At 42.6% G+C, this 21,811-nt stretch overlaps 1 long non-coding RNA gene across 1 annotated transcript in view; it reads left to right on the top strand.

The window, feature by feature from the left end:
• Positions 1–3,876: 3,876 nt before the first annotated feature.
• LOC139749843 (uncharacterized) overlaps positions 3,877–21,811 on the top strand; it is a 52,762-nt gene continuing 34,827 nt past the window's right edge. Inside the window, exons 1-2 of the long non-coding RNA XR_011713053.1 lie at positions 3,877–4,007; positions 12,407–12,467. This is a non-coding gene — a long non-coding RNA (uncharacterized lncRNA). The remainder of the gene's footprint in view (positions 4,008–12,406; positions 12,468–21,811) is intronic.

The following is a 21,811-nucleotide window of genomic DNA, read 5'->3' on the forward strand; positions in this document are numbered from 1 at the left end:
GGTAGTAAAGTGTCTGCTGCTTTACGATCGTGTCTCCTGTTGCTAATGACATTAGGGACCCACAACACTATTTCTGTTCTCCAGCAGGTACCCTCGTCCTTGTTGACCATTACGTTATCAGACCTTTCCATTTACCCGAGTACTACCACGCACCTCTTATGTATCCCACTGTACCTGTATAACCTCTCATGTATTCCAGTATGGATACATAACCCCTCATGGAACTTTGAACGCTTGAGTAACCTATCATGTGTCCTAACATCACTACGAGTGTTTCAAAATCTTGAAATGCAAAGGTTTACATGTCAGTCGTAAGAACGAAAAGACAAGATACAGTATCAATGATCTTGAACTACCAAATGAGGTAAATGAGGAAAAATACTTCTGTGTGATAACCTCTGGTAACTTAAAGCCATGTAAACAGTGCAGAGAAGCAGTTATTTGAGCGAACAAGATTCTTGGATCTGTGGGTAGGGCTATCGCCTTTATATCTGGGGAGATCATCCTCGCTTTTCACAAGACATTGGTGGGTCCTCACCTTGAGTATTGGTCCCCAGTTTTGGTCACCCTGCTTGGACAAAGACAGAGACAGAATGAATAGCGTAAAGAGACGAGCTACCAAGATGATTCCCGGACTGAGAAACAAAGCCTATGAGAGCTAACTAAGGAAATTAGATCCTATGAGAGCTAACTAAGGGAATTAAATCTATTTAGCTTAGAAAAGGAAAGTTTAAGAGGTGATCTAACATAGGCATTCATAATCATCGAAGACTTTGATAACTTCGATCTAACAAGTTACTTCAGGATAGATTTATTTGATTTCATTTGTGGTTTAGGTACAAACTCGTGGGCCAACGTTTCTTCTGTAACAGGATTGTTAACATGGAATGACTGGCTAATCAGAGTGGTTGAAAGTCGTACCACAGATACGTCAAAGAAGAGACTTAAATATTTCGCTTCAAATCCACGAGTGACATTATCTGCGCCACCTTGACATGATAAGTTTACAGTGTTTTTCTCCTTGACATATCTGTATGTCTCATCTACGCTCAATATACCACTGACATCTTCCACCATCACAAAACATTATAGAAGGGACCCAATGGTCTGCTGCTGTTTCATATCCTTTCGTATTCCTGTTTGAATTCCTTTATATCATATGGGAATTTCTTTGTATAACTAAATTCTTTTGTATTCCTCTTTGATTTCAAGTTCGACGTCTCCATTTAAACTTCATATCTTATTCCTCTTGTCTTCTTACCTTCGTCTGCTGCCGTATTTATTTTGTCCCATCATTCCATTATAGATAGAACTCAAAATAGATCATAAGTATACTAGAGTGATTAGGGATACCTCAAATCACTGTCGCTAACCTAGATGTCAAGGACATTATAACTGCAAGTGTCACACTGAATATAATTACCTCATCTCGGGGTTCAGTATACAGTTATAAATCACATTGATGTGTAGGCTGTGACCAGTTACGCTGTTCCGTTTCGATCTTTTTGAAATGTGAAAATGTGAATGTTCAAGAATTCTTACGAGACTAGTCATTCACAAAACCAGATGTTTGTACCACATTTATACCTGCCTCCTTGTAACGCGCAATTGTACCTATCTCTCTGTACTACAAAGTGTATCCCTGCCCCTTTGTAACACACGTCTGTACCTGCCTCTTTGCAACACACGTCTGTACCTGCCCTTTTTGTAACACGCGTCTATACCTGTCTCTTTTGTACTTCACGTGTGTACCTGCCTCTTTGTACCACACGTCTCTACCTGCCTTTTTATACGTCGTCTCGGTGACCAGATGGCCAATAAACTTTTATTACCTTCGAAAAGAAAAAAAAAGAGAGAGAGAGAGAGAGAACAGAAACACATCCCGTACGCACGTGCGAACACACGCAGAACAAAAGAATATTCCGTGTATTTACGTCTGCGTGCACACATTATTCCTGCATTCTCATTAACTGTAGTTTATTGACTCAGTCACCATTTCTATCGTTAAGGAGGTCCCGAGGCGCAGGGATGGGGAGCTTCAGGGATGGGATGCTGTCGTCAGTGAAGGGAAAGCCGTCCAGGGATGGGATGCTGTCGTAAATGAAAGGATAGCAGCCCAAGGATAGGGGGACCTTCGAGGTCGGGATAGTCGTGTGGGGCTGGGAGACGTAAGGATAGGGATAGCTAACAACATGGGTCTTATGGGTGAGCGTGAAGATCCCTCAGTGTGACCGCAGTACTCGTCTCTCGTACCCATCTGACTCACTGGATACCCAGCAGCCTTAATGTGTGAACACCATCACAAACGTCACACCCCCTACCCAAAGCCGCCACAGTCGCATCCATAGCCACTACCGTCGCCTCTATAGCCACACTTTTTACCCTATAGTCACCACCTACGTTACAGTCATCACCGTCACCCCACATCACCACCACTGTCATCCCCACCCACAAATATCATCGTCACCCTCCAGCCACCACCGTCACCCTACACACCATCGCCACCCACCCTCTCCAGCCACCACCGTCACCTTACACACCATCGCCACCCACCCTCTCCAGCCACCACCGTCACCTTACACACCATCGCCACCCACCCCCTCCAGCCACCACCGTCACCTTACACACCATCGCCACCCACCCTCTCCAGCCACCACCGTCACCCTACACACCATCGCCACCCACCCTCTCCAGCCACCACCGTCACCTTACACACCATCGCCACCCACCCTCTCCAGCCACCACCGTCACCTTACACACCATCGCCACCCACCCTCCAGCCACCACCGTCACCCTACACACCCTCTCCAGCCACCATCGTCACCTTACACACCATAGCCACACCCTCTCCAGCCACCACCGTCACCCTACAGCCATCATCGTCACTCCACGACCACCACCGACACCCTTACAGCCACCTCCGCCACATTCTCGTGTTTTCTCCTGAATTACCAAGACCGAAGCGCGAGGGGCATGAGGAGGTGGTAAGGAGAATGTACAGTGACTTTAACTAGTCAAGCTCCAGAGTCGAACACACACCCACAGCAACTCCCCTGCAGCTGATTGTGGTAATGTTCCCTCATACATAAGGAATTACTGTCGCCAATATCAGCAATTACTTAACTACTCTGTCATCATAAACGTTTAAGATAAGACCCAAAGGTAATTTTCACAGCTTCCCCTCCACACACATTGGATGAGCGATGGTATACGAACGTCCTAATTTGATGAACCTTACCTATATTAACCTAACGTAAGGGATGAGTGGAACCTGGCAGGTGGCTTCTTAAAAAAAATAATCAATCAGTCTGTTGCCTATAAGAGAAATTTCATTACTTGTGTCATGCGCAAACTGTAGAAATACCCATCTCTATCTATAGGATTTAGCAACACCTGTTTTAGGGCGTATGACGTTCATTAGAATGATTTTGTAATGCTGAAAGTGAAAGGGGGGGAAAAAAACATACGGAGTGACCAGTAAAAAAAATGTTTCAGTCGCATTCGACAGGGAGCAACACGATTTGGTAAACAAAAATACACCGTAACTTTTGTCTTATAAGAAAATGAGATTAGAAATAACTACTGCTACTTTGACGTCTGCTTCTAAAACAAACAAGAATGATATTGATACGTTTATTATCGAATTAAATGGTAGACTAAAGAAACGAATCGTATTAGAACCGCCCAACGATCTTTAAACCATTTGTGATCCTTTCTATTCCCGACACAGTGCTCTAGCTTAGTGGTTCCGATGTTTCTCACCTGCTTCACCCAATCAGGTCAGTCCTAGGCAATGAATCACCATTTACCAGTGGGTGATACACAGACAAACGTAATGCTAATCCACTATTTCCCACTCTGACTACAGTGAGGGTTGGCGTGGTGGATGTGTGTGTGTATGTGTGTGTCTGGGCAGCACACACACTCCACATTCATCGTCCAGCTCCCACGACGCGTAGACCCACACCTCTGAGACTGAATTGCCTCCTAAAAGGGATAATTATTCCGTAAGTATAATTTCCTCTATTGATTTTTTTTACGTCAGTAAATGCTGGGCAATTATCTTTAGCATTACGAAGTTGTTCTGACTGAACAAGTTATGTCTTTTCGACTAAGTTCGAAACAGACAACATTGACATGGGCTAACATTGTTTGTCTATACCCACGTCTTCACACATATAAGTCATATATCAATATCAGTAATTGATATAGAATTGATTATGATTTATATTACCTTTGCATTGTTACACATACAAATACTGTGGCGCTAAGATAGGAAAGTCTCGAAAGTTTTAGGACGGGAGAGTGACCTGCATGTTGTCTTACTTAGGAACAGTATCTTTGATATGTAAGAAATCTTAAATTTACAGATGTAACAAATAATTACTTAGGAAATGTTTTAGTAAGACGTCGGCTACAAATTTAAGTAATAATTACCGAGAAAATGTACTAGTAGGAGGTAGGTCAGTTTTCTTTGATTCTCTCTTCTCATCGTCCCCTCTCCCTTACTCCTCGTTCCCAAACATCAGTAATGACCATTAAGCCATTTCCCAGTCTTGCTCCCTTGCATTTGCAGCCTTTCTCCTCCACAGTCAAACTGACACAGGAAATCAACACCTTCGATTATAGCATTTTTTTGCTTTAACGATCTACACACGTGAAATGTTTCCATTGAGCGCTTGGCTATCATAAAGGCATATTACATTTTTTTTGGGTAATAACCTAAATGGTTGTTGCGGCACTACGTCATTATATAAACCGCAGTAGTATCATGTATACTCGTATACCTACTCCTATTGCTTATCAGAGACCCATGAATTAATTACTATAATCAATTCTGTGTAGTTAACGTACCTCGATACATCATTACACTAAATTACCGCCTAGGAGAAATGAGGTGGCGTGCTACGTTCTGTAATGAGATCATGTTGCGAGTGTTCATAATGCCCAGATTCCTTAATGCCATTAATGGTATCAGTTAAAGAGAACTCTGGTCATGGTGGACATGAATCTAGCGTCTCACCGACAAGTGGAACCACACACTGTGTGGTGGAGGGGTGTGGGAGAGTACGCGCCCGAGTGAGGAAGAGGCGACTGATTAGACATTGTGATAAGGAGTGGTATGGTAAGCGGTGATAAACTGAGCTGATGATGATATGGTGATCATAGGCGTGGTGATCAGTGATTAATCAATATGATGCTATGGTAGTCAAGAGTATGGTGATCAAAGGCGTGGTGATCAGTGATTAATCGATGTGATGCTATGGTAGTCGAGTATAGTGATCATAGGCGTGGTGATCAGTGATTAATCGATATGATGCTACGGTAGTCAAGAGTATGGTGATCAAAGGCGTGGTGATCAGTGATTAATCGATATGATGCTATGGTAGTCAAGAGTATAGTGATCATAAGCGTGGTGATCAGTGATTAATTGATATGATGCCATCGCAGTCAAGAGTATAGTGATCATAAGCGTGGTGATCAATGATTAATCGATATGGTAGTACCGTCGTCAAGTGTATGGTGAGGAGGTAGAAGGGTGGTCTTACATCAGTGATATGATGCTGTGATGTACGGTGAGATAACAGTGGTCTGGTTGATGGGAGACATGATGCTGTTGGTGGTGAAATGAGTTGGTGGTTCAAGGAAGAGGTGACCGATGAAAAGACGAGTTTTGTGCTGGTCAGAGACGTGAAGATGATAATGGACACAAAAATAAAAAGACGTGATGATGTGGGTGAATGGTGATGATGCGTGGTGAAGTGACCTATATATATATATATATATATATATATATATATATATATATATATATATATATATTGTGGACAGATCTTTATAATTGTTTGATATGGGAGGCTGGGTCATGATGACTCTGTGTCATGGAGAGATAGAGAGAGAGAGAGAGAGAGAGAGAGAGAGAGAGAGAGAGAGAGCATCAGTGATGATTAATAGTGATTACTCGTAAATGGCTGGTCACAGTGGTGATTCACAATGTTGGGTTGGGTTAGGGTTTAGCCACAGGCTTGGGTCACTGTGGTGTCACCCTGGTGAGCACAGTTGGGTCACTGTGGTGTCACCCTGGTGAGCACAGTTGGGTCACTGTGGTGTCACACTGGTGAGCACAGTTGGGTCACTGTGGTGTCACACTGGTGAGCACTGTTGGGTCACTGTGGTGTCACACTGGTGAGCACAGTTGGGTCACTGTGGTGTCACACTGGTGAGCACAGTTGGGTCACTGTGGTGTCACACTGGTGAGCACAGTTGGGTCACTGTGGTGTCACACTGATGAGCACTGTTGGGTCACTGTGGTGTCACACTGATGAGCACAGTTGGGTCACTGTGGGTGGTGTCACACAGTGCCTCCTTAAAGCTTCAGGATACGCAGTGTTGAGCTGCAGTGACGGGTCACACGCGGTAGATTCTAATCCAAGGTCACACTGATCCTGCTTTATATTTTCCGATCTTTGGGGTAGGTCACGATTTGAAATCCATGATGGGTCATGGTGGATGGAATGCAGTAGTAGGTCACAGTGGTGGATGTCATTGCTTGGTCATGCATGGTGATAGACTCGGTGTTTGATCACAGATTTTCGTTCAATTAGTGAGGTTCCACTACCGGGTCACAGTTGAGAGTTGCAACCCTGAGTCTTATGTTTCAGGTCATAGTGAGGCAGAATTGGGTCATAGTGGTGATGAGTCTCCATGGTTCTTTCCAGTGGTGGTTATGACTTAGTTTTGGTCACAGTGTTGGTTGGGACAGAGAGGTGTGCGTCTGTCTTGGTTGTAGGTCACACTCTTGTGTTACGTAAATAAATATGTCCTAAGCATGAGTTACAATATTGAGTTACATTTACAGTGGTCAATACATTTAGTCTTAATGTTGGGTCATTGCTGGGTCACAGTGGTCATTTTCAGTGGTGGGTCTCAATTCCTCGTCATCGTGTTAGGTCACAGTAGTGGGCTTCAGGGATGAGTGTTAGTGGTGGGTCTCTGCTGGGTCACAGAGTTAGGTCACCATAGTAAGTTGCACTTAAAGAAAACAGCCTTGGAGGAGGTATCAGCTCAGGGTCACATTATTGGGTCACAATAGATTATCAAGGTGTTGGATCGTGCCCATGGATCTCAATGCTAGGTCACAGTCGTGGGTCGCCCTAATGTCTTTATAGTGGGTCACACCACTGAATCATAGCAGTGAATCGCAGTAGTGGGTCACGGGAAGGTCACAGAGGTGAGCCACAATTTTAGGTCACTGTGATAAGTCAGGGAATAGGTCACACTGGTGGGTCATTGTATTGGTGGTGGGACGTTTGTTAACTGTTAAGTCTACAGTCCCAGGTCACGTTGATGGGTCACTGTGGTGGTGGTGGCTGTCTGTGGTTAATAATATTAGAGTGGGTGAGTGGGCGGGGTCACAATGGTCCCTCACGAGGATTGGTGGCCAGAGTGATGGGTTACAGTGCTAAATCACAGGGTAGGGTGAGGAATGGGTGAAACGCGTCACTGGCAGGTCACAGCTATGGGCCACTGGTGGTCACACTCGGATAACTACAATATAGTTGGTGGTGGTGGTGGGTGGCTGGCAAAGACTGGTCACAGTTGCTGATCACAAAGACTGGTAATGCTGATAGATCATTGTGACCAGTCACCAGTGGATCCTGGTCCTGGAGTAATCATGTTGGTGGTCACACTTACAATGATAGGTCACAAGAGGTGATTCTTAGCAGAGGATTGCAGTGTTAGGTCACAGTGGTACGTGACTTAATATGCTCTCATTGATGAGGTATGTACATTGGTATGTGACTAATATGAAAAATCATAGTGGTTGGTCTCCTCTGTGGGTCACTGGAGCTGGTCATATCCACAGTGGATGTCAGTAGTGGGTCAAAACATTTGGTCACTTTTGCTTGTCGTAGTGGGATGTGGGATTTCAAGCAGTGACCCACAAAGTTTGGCCATCGTTCATGTTCATTGCTATGGCTCAGTGTGTCAGAGTGCTGGTTCACACTGAAGAGTAAATGGTAGGCCAGAGGTCACAGCTATGGGTCACTGTGGGAAAGAATAATGTTAGATCACAATCACAGGTTACAGTGGTGGACAAAAGCGGTTCCTCACAGTAGCGGATTACAACAGTGGGTCACAGTGGGGTGGCAGGAGCGGAATACAACTGTGGGTCACAGTGGGGTGGCAGGAGCTTATCACAGCTGTGGTTCACAGTGGAGAGGCAGCGTTAGGTCGTGGTGATGGATCACAGTAGCTGGGTGGACGAAGGAGCTCCCCCTCAGAATGTGATCCAGCAGGTAAAGTTGTGGCGACAGATTGTGCACGGCTCAGTAACCCGGATGATTGTTCCTCGCCCCTCCCCAACTCCTCTCTTCCCTTCTGTCTACCCCACCATTTCCCCCTTCCCCCATTAGCTCCACCACATCCTCCTCTCCCTACCGACCTCACCCCATCCCTTCTCCCTTTACCCTAACTCATCTCCCTCCCAAATTAACCCCAGCAAATATCTGTCCTCTTCCTCTATGTCATCTCTCTCCCCATTGACGTCACCTCATACCTCTCCTTCCTCTCCTGTACCTTTCCCTTTCATCCCATGTCTTCCCCCTCCTCCATGAACCCCATCTCCACCTCCCTCCATTAACTCCACCACTTCCCCCTCCTTACTTACTCACTCTTCCTCCATCCCGACCCTCCCTCCTGCTCGTCTCCAACCTTTGGCATCAAGGGCTTCACAGCGGACTGAAAATAAGTACAGATTTTTTTTTTTCGAATTCCTCGTCTGACTTCACAAGGTCATCGGCTATGTGGTGCGTAGGAAGAGACGAAATGTTTCAGCAGAAGCAAACGGAGAAATAGAGAAGGAAGGACGCTGAGTAGAGAATAAAGGAGAAAGAAAGGACTAAAGTTAAGACCAGAGTGTCTCTTAGGTTTTCAGCGTCCATAGAGCATGACGATGTTCTTACATTCCAGGAACACGGACGGCAGGGCTGAGGGATTGATAATCCAGGGACCCTGGAGGCAGGGGTGAAGAATTGTTGTTCATGGGACTGTGGCAACGAGGCTGAAGGATCGTGGTTCAGAAACTTGAGTAGCGGGGCTGGAGCATTGCTGTTCTAGGAACTTGGGTACAAGGGCTTGGGAATTGCTGTTCCAGGGACTTAGGTAGCGGGGCTGGAGGATTGATGTTCCAGGGACTCTGGTAGCAGGACTGGAGGGCTGTTATTCCAGAGGCTTAGGTAGCAGGGCTAGAGGACCGTAATTCCAGAGACTCTGGTAGCAGGCCTGGAGGACTGTTATTCCAGGGTCTCTGGTAGCAGGACTGGAGGACTGTTATTCCAGGGTCTCTGGTAGCAGAACTGGAGGACTGTTATTCCAGGGTCTCTGGTAGCAGGACTGGAGGACTGCTATTCCAGGGTCTCTGGTATCAGGACTGGAGGACTGTTATTCCAGGGACTCGGGTTGCGAGGCTGGTGGATTGTCATTCCATGGTCTCTGGTATCAGGACTGGAGGACTGTTATTCCAGGGACTCGGGTTGCGAGGCTGGTGGATTGTCATTCCAGGGATCCAGAAGGTGGAACTGGAGGATTGTTATACTAGAGATCTGGAAAAAAGGTCTGGAGGATTTCTTCGCACGAATGAGCTTTATTCATGAAGTGTATCGGAATGAGATATTGTTTGGTTATTTAGTGTATGTTGGTCTGTATGTGTGTGTATTTGTTTAAACCTGCCCAATTCTGTAACTCTTTTCATATCGTCGATGAATTCGATAGATACATTTTTAGGATTTGATTAGAACTGGAAAGGTAAAATTTATAGTTGAATAGTTATATTTCTTTCAGAAAAAGATTTCTTCAGATAAACTTTACTATTTTATACAACTTATATCTTATGTTACTTTCATGTTCAGGGCTGAAAAACATATTGGGGGGGATCTAGATTTACAACATTTTGCGTTTAATGATCCTTAGGTTATATTCATAAAGAACTGTGGTGATCATTTAACCAAGAAGTGTGATTAAGATGTTAGAATTAGAAATGTCTTAACCTGTGGTAACTGATCGAAATGCAGTCAACTCATCCCAGTGACATCTTTAAATTCATACATTCACAAACATCAGAAAGTCTCAGAACGTAGTTTGGTATAGATGTCATGCCACTTGCTTAAGATTTCTTCCTGTTCCAGTGTGAAGATTTGCGGGCAAGAGGAAGTAGAGGTCAACTTTTTTTTTAGTCGCGCTTATTCTTTCCACAAACCCTAGTGGTGATCTACATTCGAATGTAGCCCATAATACCTTGTCGACTGCTTTTCGTAGAATCAGGTTGAGGTTAAGAATATCTATCTATCTATCTATCTATCTATCTATATATATATATATATATATATATATATATATATATATATATATATATATATATATTTATATATATATCGATGGAAGGATTAGAACCTTGGCCACCTCGGCCACACGGAGCTTAAAGGACACAGCCTCATCTCGGTGAGGTAGCAACTTGAACATTCAGTTAATCGCGGTTCCAATGCTGTGTCAAATATGTCGATGGATAGACGGATGTATATCCACCACAGGATAGCATAATCCATGTTACCGGCTGGACGCCCTACCCAGGGTTCGAATCCGACCCATGGTGTGTGTGTGTGTGTGTGTGTGTGTATATATAGATGTATGGAGCAGAGGGAGTCTGTCAGCAGTTTTCATGCGAGGAATCAAATATTAGGAGTGCGTGATTTCAATGCGATAGTAGATAACGTGGCAGGTGGAGGTCTTACTGGGGGCATGGGCTATTCGTTGATCTAAATGCAGGAGCCTCGCATATATATATATATATATATATATATATATATATATATATATATATATATATATATATATATATATATATATATCCTTCCCTTCCATTTTAGTTTACAAGATGGAACAGAGGGAGCCAAGCAGGGAGCGCTCATCCTCCTCGAAGGCTCGGGCTGGGGTGTCTGAATGTGTGTGAATGTAACTAAGACAGGTGAGACACGTAGTATGTTTGAGGAAAGAAACCTGGATGTCCTAGCTCTCAGTGAAAGAAAGCTCAAGGGTAAAGGGGAAGAATTTTTTGGATATGTCTTAGGAGTAAAGTCAGGGGTTGGTGAGAGGACAAGAGCCAAGGAAGGAGTAGCACAACCCCTGAAGGAGGAGATATGGGAGTGTGTGAAAGAGTGTAAGGAAGTGAATTCTAGACTGATGTGAGTGAAAATGAAAGAGAATGGCAAGAGATGGGTGATTATTAGTGCTTATGCGCCTGACCATAAGAAAGATCAAGAGAGGCCGAGAAATGTTTTGGGAGCAGCTGAACGGGTGTGTCAGCAGTTCTGATGCACCAGACCGGGTATTAGTGATGGGTAATTTGAATGCGAAGGGGAGTGATGCGGCAGTTCAGTATACAGTTGGGGATCATGGGGTATCCAGTATTATGAATGGAAATGGTGAGTAGCTTGTCGAGGTATATGCTGAAAAAGGACTGGTAATTGGGACCATTTGGTTGAAAACGAAGGACATTCACAAGTATGCATATCTGAGTAGGAAAGATGGTCAGTGGGCATTATTGGATTCAATATCAGTCGATAGGAGTATGAGAGAGAGATTTGGATGCAAAATGTGCTGAGAGAGGCAGCTGTGGGATGTCTGTTCACTGTCTTATTGAGGCAAAGGGGAAGATTTGTAGAGGCTATAGGAAAAGAGTAAACAATACCGGTGAAAAGCAAGTTGTGAAAGTGAGCCTGGTAAAGAGACGAGTATTAAGAAATACCTGCCGTTAGGAAAGTAAATATAAGCGAAGAAACATCATTTCGTACGGGAAACACATTCTGCCATGGAAATATCATAAGAAAGTGTGGACGGGAAAAGATAACTTCCATCATTCCTAGAGTTGCCCCTGGGAGAGAGAGAGACAGATGTAGTAGATGCCTCTTCTTTGAAGCGGGAGTATTTACTGTGGTAATGAAATAGGTATGGTTGAGCGAGCTGGAGGGGGGAATTGAAGTACTTGTCATGTTTTAATCTAAATCTATTGATAGTGTTTGCATCTACTAAATCCTGCGGTTGTCGATTTCCGTTGTTCCACAACTCTTCGGCTGGAAAACCTTGGTCCATTTTGCTATTAACAGTAAATCTCTTGCCTTTAATCTTCACATTTATTTCTAGCCATTGAATCTGATGAAAATTTTCGTTTTCGTCGTTCACCAAACAAATATGAAAACTTTTAAAAGATCTCGATCTTTTTTTCTTTTTTATTTAAGAAAGTGATTTCAGGTCATTTGAGTCTGTTTTCATACAACTTATTTTTGAGTGACGAAATTAGTCTGGTCGCTTTTTTTTTAAATTTGTTTTCGTTTTTCTTCATCTTTTTCAGGTGTGGTGACCAAATGAAAACTGTGTACTCCAGATGATTTCTGACCAACGCATTATGACGAGTGAGTATTGTATTCTTTGTCTAATAGTTTGTATTTCCTCTTATGAATAATATTGTATTTAGCTAGGCATTGCTTACTGTATTCTAGGTCATTACTGATAGTCACTCCGATGTATTCTCCGTCTTTTACTTCTAATTACGGTTTACCGAACATTTCATATTCGTGATTCGTATTTCTAGCGTCGTAGTCCTTCACTTTGCATTCGTCAACGTTCGTATCTATTTATCATGTCTCTCAACACTCAGGTCAGTTTTATCCAAATCCCTTTGAGCCTCCAGGGCTCCAGTCTTCGTTTCGCTGGGCTGTATTTCCTACTTTCGTGCCATCGGCAAACTTCGAAGCTCATGTGTTGAGTGCTGGCAACCAGGTCGCTGACGCAGATGGTGAAAAGTTGGGATCGTTATATGACACCAGCTGGATGGTTCCATACTTAAATACCACTCGTTACTTCCTATCCAAGAGTCAGTGTGCTATCCACGTCCACATTCGATATCCTGTGTCGTTATCTTCAATTCTTCTTAAGGGCCTTTTAGGTGGTGCTCTGCCGAAGGCTTTGCCATATCGTAAGTGTATGATTCCAGAATGTACTTTCGGACTGGCTGTTATTGTACATATGGGTCAAGAATTGTCTGAATCGTTCAGTATTATATTTCATTCCAGAATACGTTATGAGTTTGTATGACATCATCTAGGAATTCAAAGATTTTGTCTTTAATTATTACTTCTAACAATATACCTAGTACTAGAGTAAGGGTGCATATTTTATGTCTTTAATTTTGTATTTGATTCATTTATCTATTTATCTATATATTCATTTATTTATTTACTTAGTTTTGAAAATTAGCGTTACAATAACAAGCTTCCAGTCTTCTGTGGACTTTTCCTCCCTTCAGTGATCTGTTACGAAATTTTCGTGAGCGGTAAAGTCGACTTACTTCCTCCAATATTCTGGGTCAAATACCACTTGGACTTCCCGCATTTAATTTATTCCGGTATTTAGGTGGTTCATGGTATTCGGTATTTTTTTCAACTCTTTTTTTTTTTCCCTTATGATTACAGTTCCCACAAATACGTTGTGTGTGTATGTGTGTGTGGCAAATCACAAGAATTTCGGATGGCAAACACTGAATTAAAATACATGTGTAATGGGTGAGAAATTTCTTTAGTGTCGTTTCATAATGGGCAATTTGATAATAGGCTGATGGCGTCTTCCTCGTTTTTCTCATACAAAAAGTTCTTTGGGTTTAAAGTTTTTACAAAACTGTATCTTCAAAGTTTTATCTTACTCGTTATAATTTTCATCCTATAATCTATGTACATTTCACTTTCTGTTTGTTGCCACTTAACTATGAATATTCCATAAACTATTCTTTTATAAGTTTGATAAGAACGTTAATTTATTCATGTAATCTGGTTCCTCCCTTACACACACTTTCTTCCTCCATAGGAATCCTGCCTCTCTCAAGGATATATTTCGTGTACCTGAAGTTGCTCTCTTGAAGTCTTCTGACCTAAAATTGGGTACCATCATATTTTTCTTAAGTCGAAACGGCAGTTTGTAGCAAGATATTACAATCGCTGTGTTCTCGCTTTTCCCAGACTTCACAAAGTACCAATTAGGTCCTTGTTTGCTGACCGCTAAATGTGTGTTATTCTGTCTAGTTTTGTCTTTGAGTCTTTGATTTATGCCACCGTCTCCAGTTAGATGAATTTGCCTGTTACCCTCGTGGTCACCTGTCGGGAGACCCAGTATATGTTGTGGTTGTTGGTCTCCTCCAATTACTTCATCTTGGTAACTTTCTTAGGATTTGATTTCCTCGTACAATGCACTCTCGTTTTCTGCACATTCCTGCCGTACCCCTGGCAAATACCTGCTTAGACGAACCCTTTATCTGAAATTCTACTCGTCTTTGCACCACCAAACCCGTTTAAAAGTAGGACACCTGTGGTGAACAAAAATTTCAATCTCCACTGCGATTATGGCACGGAGCTGTTTGATCAACCCCTTCGATCGTACAGACATGCTTTGCCCTAGCACACAGACCTAGCATTCTCCTCATAGTTACAATTTCTACATCATTCTTAGAATGATCTTCCAGCATCACAACCCTCCAACTGCTTCCTTAAAATCTTACTCAGAGTCTTGTACTTCCTTGAGCCACGTTGGTTTTTCCCCAGCTTGGACGACCTCTACACTGTCTTCAACAAGTTCCTCCCATGTTCTGTGCCTTGTGTGATTGAAGTTTTCCAGCCAAAGCGCAGAGTAACAGAACCATCCCGGTATTTTTGTTCTTACCACAAAACTCCGTATCTAAGCGTCTAACTATATAGAATACCCGACAGGGATGAGGTATTAGGTTCCTCCATTTCGTCCCCCAATACTTTGAACCTATTGTAAGTTTCAGTTTCTGTAATTTGGCCGTTTGACTTGGGCTCCCAACCCTTTCCAAACCACTGTAATCTACAGCCATAAGCTTTGTAGGTTTTTAGTTTACCTGTTATATTAAAGTCGACATTTCTTCGCCAAGTTTAATGCTCTGGCTATCATGTAAAGACTAGAGGAGTCCTCCACATGCACTAAATCTGCTTGAAATGCTTTCGATAGCTACTATGTTGTCACTCGCCTCCCTCTGATAACCCTACTACACAGAATATAATATATATATATATATATATATATATATATATATATATATATATATATATATATATATATATATGTATATATTTACCTTCGTGTCATATTGTTAGGTGTTTAGCGAAGTCACTACTACATCGTGGAGGAGTGAACGTGCAAGAACACGGGGTCGTGACAGGTCAGGTGAACCTTTCAGAGTAAGGCGCGTCATAATAGCAGGTCAGATGAATAGCAGGTCATATGAACAGCAGGTCAGATGAACAGCAGGTCAGATGAGGTTTCTGCGCAAGTTTGTTGTGTTGTCACGACCCATTGCAGGCGAGTTCCTCAAGGTTCTAAATGCTTTCAAAATCATTGGGAGTGGAGGAGGGGGGTCAGACATTATTACGTAGTGGATTTTGAATATTTTCTTCCGTGGGTCTCCCGTTTAGAGGCGCGGTGGATCTGTGGATGAATAGCTAAGTCGTGTTTCTAGTATGTTTGGTCTTTGAGAGAGAGAGAGACTGCTGTCGTTGGCATGGGTGAGAGGAACTTTGTGTGTATATGAGTGTGGGAACAGGCGGTTAGAGCAGTATGAGGTGTGGATATTCTATATCATTCACTAAACTGAAATGCTCTGGGTGTTGTGGTCCACAGGGTCAAGGAAGTATTTTTAGCAGTCTGCTGTTTATTTGCTTTCGACGTTAGGTATAGTGTTAGAGACTGAATTTGTTTGTTGGCGCGTGGTTTTGTATTGGCAATACATACATGCATACATTATATATATATATATATATATATAGACCCGACACTTAAGTTAGTGTGTGTGTGTGTGTGTGTGTGTGTGTGTGTGTGTGTACACTGGAGGTAAACACGTGGTACATATACACAAGGTTAAGGGACAAGACAACACAAGTGTTAAATTTCTATTCGTAGCATAAAGATATTGATCGCGCGCGCGCACACACACACACACACACACACACAGTAGCAAATATGTGTACGAATTTCTGTCTCCCTGTCAGATAAAGGATAAAGCCTTTACTCAATAAAGGATAAAGCCTTTACTCACCTGAGTCTTGGATCGGTGGAGAGATCTGCTGGAGACGTGGGAGTGGCGGACCATGACAAAACAATGACGTCAGGATGGTCTAACGCGCCTGCGTACCCAACCCCTCAGCAGCAACCCCTCCTCCAACCCCTGCCCCAATGGCCGATGACGTCCTTGTGGTGGTGAGGTGGGAGGACTTCGTGAGATCCCTCAGGTTCAGTCACCCTCCACCCCACACCCTCACCCCCAGCTTCCGTTTCAGTGTTTAAGGAGGGGATGTAGCATTGTGTGTGTGTGTGTGTGTGTGTGATTTCAAATTTCTCCTCTTATATCTGCCTGATGTTTGTTTTACAACGCTTTTAAGTTGTTATGACCACGCTATAATTTGTTATGACTGCGCTTTATGTTGTTATGACACGCTTTAAGTTATCACTACGCTTTAAGTTTTTTATAACTGCGCTTTGAGATATGATATTTCGTATCTCGTAAGGATCAACTTGGTGCTGGTATGTGTACAGAAGACAGGTTGGGGATGAAGCGCCCTCACCTCTCCCGGGCGTTGTAGGCAGTACACACACACACACAGTTTCGGAGATGACCGGGAGACCAGGAGAGACTTGAAACAATCCCACACAAGCCAACGCGAAGGTTCCCGTCATTATTCGTACTTGATTTTCTCTGACATTGTGGGAGTCATTGTTAGACGAGACTGTGAACCTCAGATTCAAATAACAATAAAGATTAATTCTCTTAAACGTCTGTGATCCTGAGATTAAATGGAATTCAGTTCTGATGGCTGTACTACCCTTCTAAGGTAATGCACTTGTTGCTGATTTTTTACGAAATGTAAAAAAAAGAAAAAGAAAAATACCACAATCAATGCAAAAGAAATATCCGGCTTGTTTTACCATCAGACAACGATTCTGACAAGCTGTCACAGAAGGTGAAGATGTAAAACAGATGTTTAAATATATATTTCAGGTCTGTGATACCTGATATTCTGTATAACAATTTTCGAGACGTCCTCAAACAAATGTAAAAATCAATGTTCAGAATGGCCCGCCGGGGAAGCCTCGTACGTACCTTAGTAGTGGTTTGACTTAGAATTTTTCTAGTTCAAAACTTTTAACATATATTTGCAGCCTCATATGTAGCTTAGTAATGAGTTAATATTACTTTTGTTCTTGTTCAAAACGGTGGTAATATATTTTTCAACCTATACCGATAGTGTTGACCAGGAGGTCTCGCGAAGCTACTTCGAAGGGAAGATACTTCGAGGAGAACCTTCGGACAGACGGACTAACAAGCAAAAGACACTCGAGGTATAAAAGCTTTATGGAATCATGTACACAGATCAGTCAGTCAGACAAGAAACGACCACATGGATTCTTGGGTATAATGTCCCTCTTTTGATGTGCTTCAATCACCCGCTGGTCCATCAGGCTCCTGAGGGTTTTTCTTCTCTTTTTTTTTTGTCATTGTCGAAGTCATCCTTCTGTCTGTCTGTCTGTCTGTCTGTTCTGTGTGTGTTCATCTGTTTGGGAAATCGTCCGGTAATTCATCCCTCCTTTTTCTTAATTCCTCCAGCAGGGTAGACAATCAGGAACTCGTCAATTTACACCACGTGTGTGTATCTGGTCCTGGTCCCTTTGACCTTGATGAAGGTCTCCTGCCCTCTCCAGACACACACACACACACACACACACCGCACCACACACACATACAACTGAAGGCTCGAAAGCCGTAATGAATTGGTGGTTCAGTGTTACATTTTTGTTTTCATTTGCATTGGCCAATTCACCTTCAAATCACAGGATACATTTCAGAGTTTGGCGATGCTCGAATCAGAGTTGAATACATTAACGAACTGTTGAATGTGTATTCCTGGAGGGTCGTTGAATGTAGGGCGTCATATTTACGACCATAGGTACTGTGACCTTAACAAGCAGACAACACTTGGGGACGAAGGTGTTGGCCTGCGGTTTGTGTAGAATGTTGGAAAACAACCGCGGTGTAGTATTGGTGCTATCCTACAACTCCAGCAACATCCGTACCATCAGTCATCTCCAACAACATTTGTACCATCAGTCGTCTCCAACAGCATCCGTACCATCAGTCGTCTCCAACAGCATCCGTACCATCAGTCGTCTCCAACAGCATCCGTACCATCAGTCGTCTCTAACAACATCCGTACCATCAGTCGTCTCCAACAGCATCCGTATCATCAGTCGTCTCCAACAGCATCCGTACCATCAGTCGCTAACTAGAAATAATTATCTTCAGATATTCCAAGTGGTGGGGATCTCGGACATACGATGGCGGTCAATAGATGAAAGAAGAAAATAGATCATCCAATAGATGAAAGAAGAAAATAGATCATCCAATAGATGAAAGACGAAGAAAATAGATAATCCAATAGATGAAAGAAGAAAATAGATCATCCAATAGATGAAAGACGAAGAAAATAGATCATCCAATAGATGAAAGAAGAAAATAGATCATTCAATAGATGAAAGAAGAAAATAGATCATCCAATAGATGAAAGAAAAAAATAGATCATCCAGTAGATGAAAAGAAGAAAATAAATCATTCAATAGATGAAAGAAGAAAATAGATCATCCAATAGATGAAAGAAGAAAATAGATCATCCAGTAGATGAAAAGAAGAAAATAAATCATTCCAATAGATGAAAGAAGAAGAAAATAGATCATTCAATAAGTAAAGAAGAAAATATAGATCACCCAATAGATTGTGTGTCCCATGAACTCCTCCCGATAGAGTCGTACACACTCTTGTTTCGTGGGTATATTTCGTTTAATATTTTTCGTTCTTCCACGAACCGGCTGGCCACCAGATTGTCTTCCTCATGTTTCGAGCCGATTTGTATTCAAGATGGAAAGCCACACACGAGGAACATCTAGTCAAACACTCTTACTTTGTGTTCAGACTGAATCAAAATGCAACGATTATTTTAAACACGATTTTCTAAGGCACTTTTCTTTTTTGGAGAAGGTGGGGGGGTACGTTCCTTGGAGGTAAACCTCCTGCTGAAGACGTTTGAACCTCTCGCTGAAGACGTTTTATCTATCATTTGCCTCAATAACACACATATCTTTGAAATAACTTCGACCACTTAAAGCTGTAATGAACTTTGAAGATGATTTGGTATAAAACTTCTGGTCTTCTTCAGAAATGAGTTTTGATGACCAGCTTCCACTCCTAGTGTCTCGTCTTCTGTTCGTAATGAGGCAGAGAAATCCCTGATATTAAACCATATTGAGAAACATTTTTCTCTTTCATATTAACTGCACATCAGTTCAGCTGTGAGGTATGGGGACACCAGTCTGAAGGTGGTTAAGCATAGGATCCCAATCGAACTCTCGGTGGGCATTACTGGCTGGGATGTGGGCAGTACTCCCTGGGATATGGGCATTACTACCTGGGATATGGGCATTACTACCTGGGATATGGGCATTACTACCTGGGATATGGGCATTACTACCTGGGATATGGACATCAATACCTGGAATATAGCTATTGGAATCTGTAAAAGACGTCGCCTCTGTTGATTTTACGTTATTGCTGGATTATGGATGATTTTTTTTATCAACAGATTTCAAAAGGAGAAGAACTGATTAGAAATGCGACTCAGGGGCGTGGATTCCTCAAAAATTTCCGTTTTTGCATGAAACAAAAACAGAAACCCCCGCAAGAAAAACCCGTCTCTTATAATCTTTCTTCGAATAGTTAACACTAGATCTGATTCCATTTATTTGACAAAAAAAAAAAAGAAAGAATTGACCTACCTATTTTCTGTCCGCGAGAATCTAGTCTCATTGACGAGAGGTTCCGAACACACTTGGGAAGCAAGTCCCATCAGAAGAGTTATCAGTAGCGCCTCCATTGATGGCGATAGCATCAGGGGCCAAGATAAGAGACACAGTGAAAGACAAAGAGACCAAAGCCTACACAAGAGAGGAGTGTAGCGTACAGAATTCCTTGCGGAGGATGCAACTCAACATGGCAAGTAGAGACTCACAGACAAAGACGAGAGAACACAGGAATGACGTAAGCAACCACGAAATGATCATTGCAATTGTGGTACGTGTGGAACAGGTAGGACATCTCCCGAGATGAGAGGAGGCACAAATCATCCGCAGAGGGTTGAAAAAGGCCTTGTCCATCCTCCCGACCTCCATTCTTTCAAGATAGGTTTAACGTTTGTCCCCTTCCATTTTCGTAGACCTTTACCCTTCTCCAGTAACATCTTGAACGACACTCTATGTTCGTTGCCCGTCAAGTTCATCTGCAAACGTTAACAGGACGCACGGAGAGATTTCAGATGGATCATTAACCTCATATGGGTCAGAGGTCAAGATGAATGAAATATAGGGAAGATCTGGGTCGTTTCTTACCTCGTCCACGATATTCTTTCTCAATGTTTCTCCGTTCTTCCTTCCTTATCCTTCAGTACTCATTCTTTGGCCTCTAACACCTTCCAAATGCTGGTTGGGCTGGTGTGTGACATATATCTTTTCCACAGCTCGTTGCTAAGTTCGTTGGCTTTATGACATGTTTTTATGGAGCCGCGTTTCCCTCTTTACAATCCCTGCACAGTGTTTGGGAGTAAAGTTATCCATGTTCTTAATCCTTCACTGTAATTTTACAGAACTTTTCACCACAAAACCCTGGTGTCTGGTTACTGAACTCCATTCTCCAATTTACATAACCATGAAACTGTTTACCATTACGTAGTTTCCACCATTTTATCTCGTCCTTGAGTCTAGTGTCATTTACCACATAATTAAGCTTAAGAATTACATGATGACTTTCTTCCGGTCAATGTATTGTGTAGGAGATGCTCAACTTCCCACATCATTATGTGTGAAGATAAGATCTTGTAATAACTACTTGTCACACTAATGTGTTCACTGACAGGCCGGTCGGTAGGGGAGATTTTCCTGTATACAATTTAAGAACCTGAGTTTCCACGATATTTTGTCTCTCTGAGAATCCGTCCACGATATTTTGTTTCTCTGAGAATCCGTCCACGATATGTTGTTTCTCTGAGAATCCGAATTCCCACAAAATGATCTCTTTATCATCAATATCCCTTGTCGTTATTCATTACCATCTCTGAGAAATGCGTGTTTCATTGCTTTAAGTTTCATCCTTATTTGTTTCTTCCTTGTTATTATTGTGTGTGTCTTGTGGTTCGTTAAGGTTCTTTGAAGGGTTATATATGAACACCATTGTGCACTTCTATCCGACAGTCATCACATTACGTATTGTCTGAGTGGATCATCATCCAGTATATCCTGGAACTCTACGTTCCCTCTTCTTAACAGGACTAATCTTCTTCCTCCTTTTTCTTCTCTTTCCTCTCTTACCAACATGTACTCCTCTGGAGAGAACAAATGAAATCTTATTTCTTTAGTGAGTTTTGCCCTCAGAACTCCAGCAGCTATAGAACGTCAGTTCTCCCTCATTCATATGCATACATTAATTCTAGTCTGATGTTTCCATGACTTAACCTCTGTGTGATACTTGTGGAGCTGGGCCGTCCTCTTGCCTCATGTGATGCTTCCCGTTCTTTGCCATCTGAATGTATCTTTGGTTCCTCACTCTCTCTCTCTCTCTCTCTCTCTCTCTCTCTCTCTCTCTCTCTCTCTCTCT

The sequence above is a fragment of the Panulirus ornatus genome, chromosome 1, assembly GCF_036320965.1.
Source record: "Panulirus ornatus isolate Po-2019 chromosome 1, ASM3632096v1, whole genome shotgun sequence".
NCBI lineage: Eukaryota > Metazoa > Arthropoda > Malacostraca > Decapoda > Palinuridae > Panulirus > Panulirus ornatus.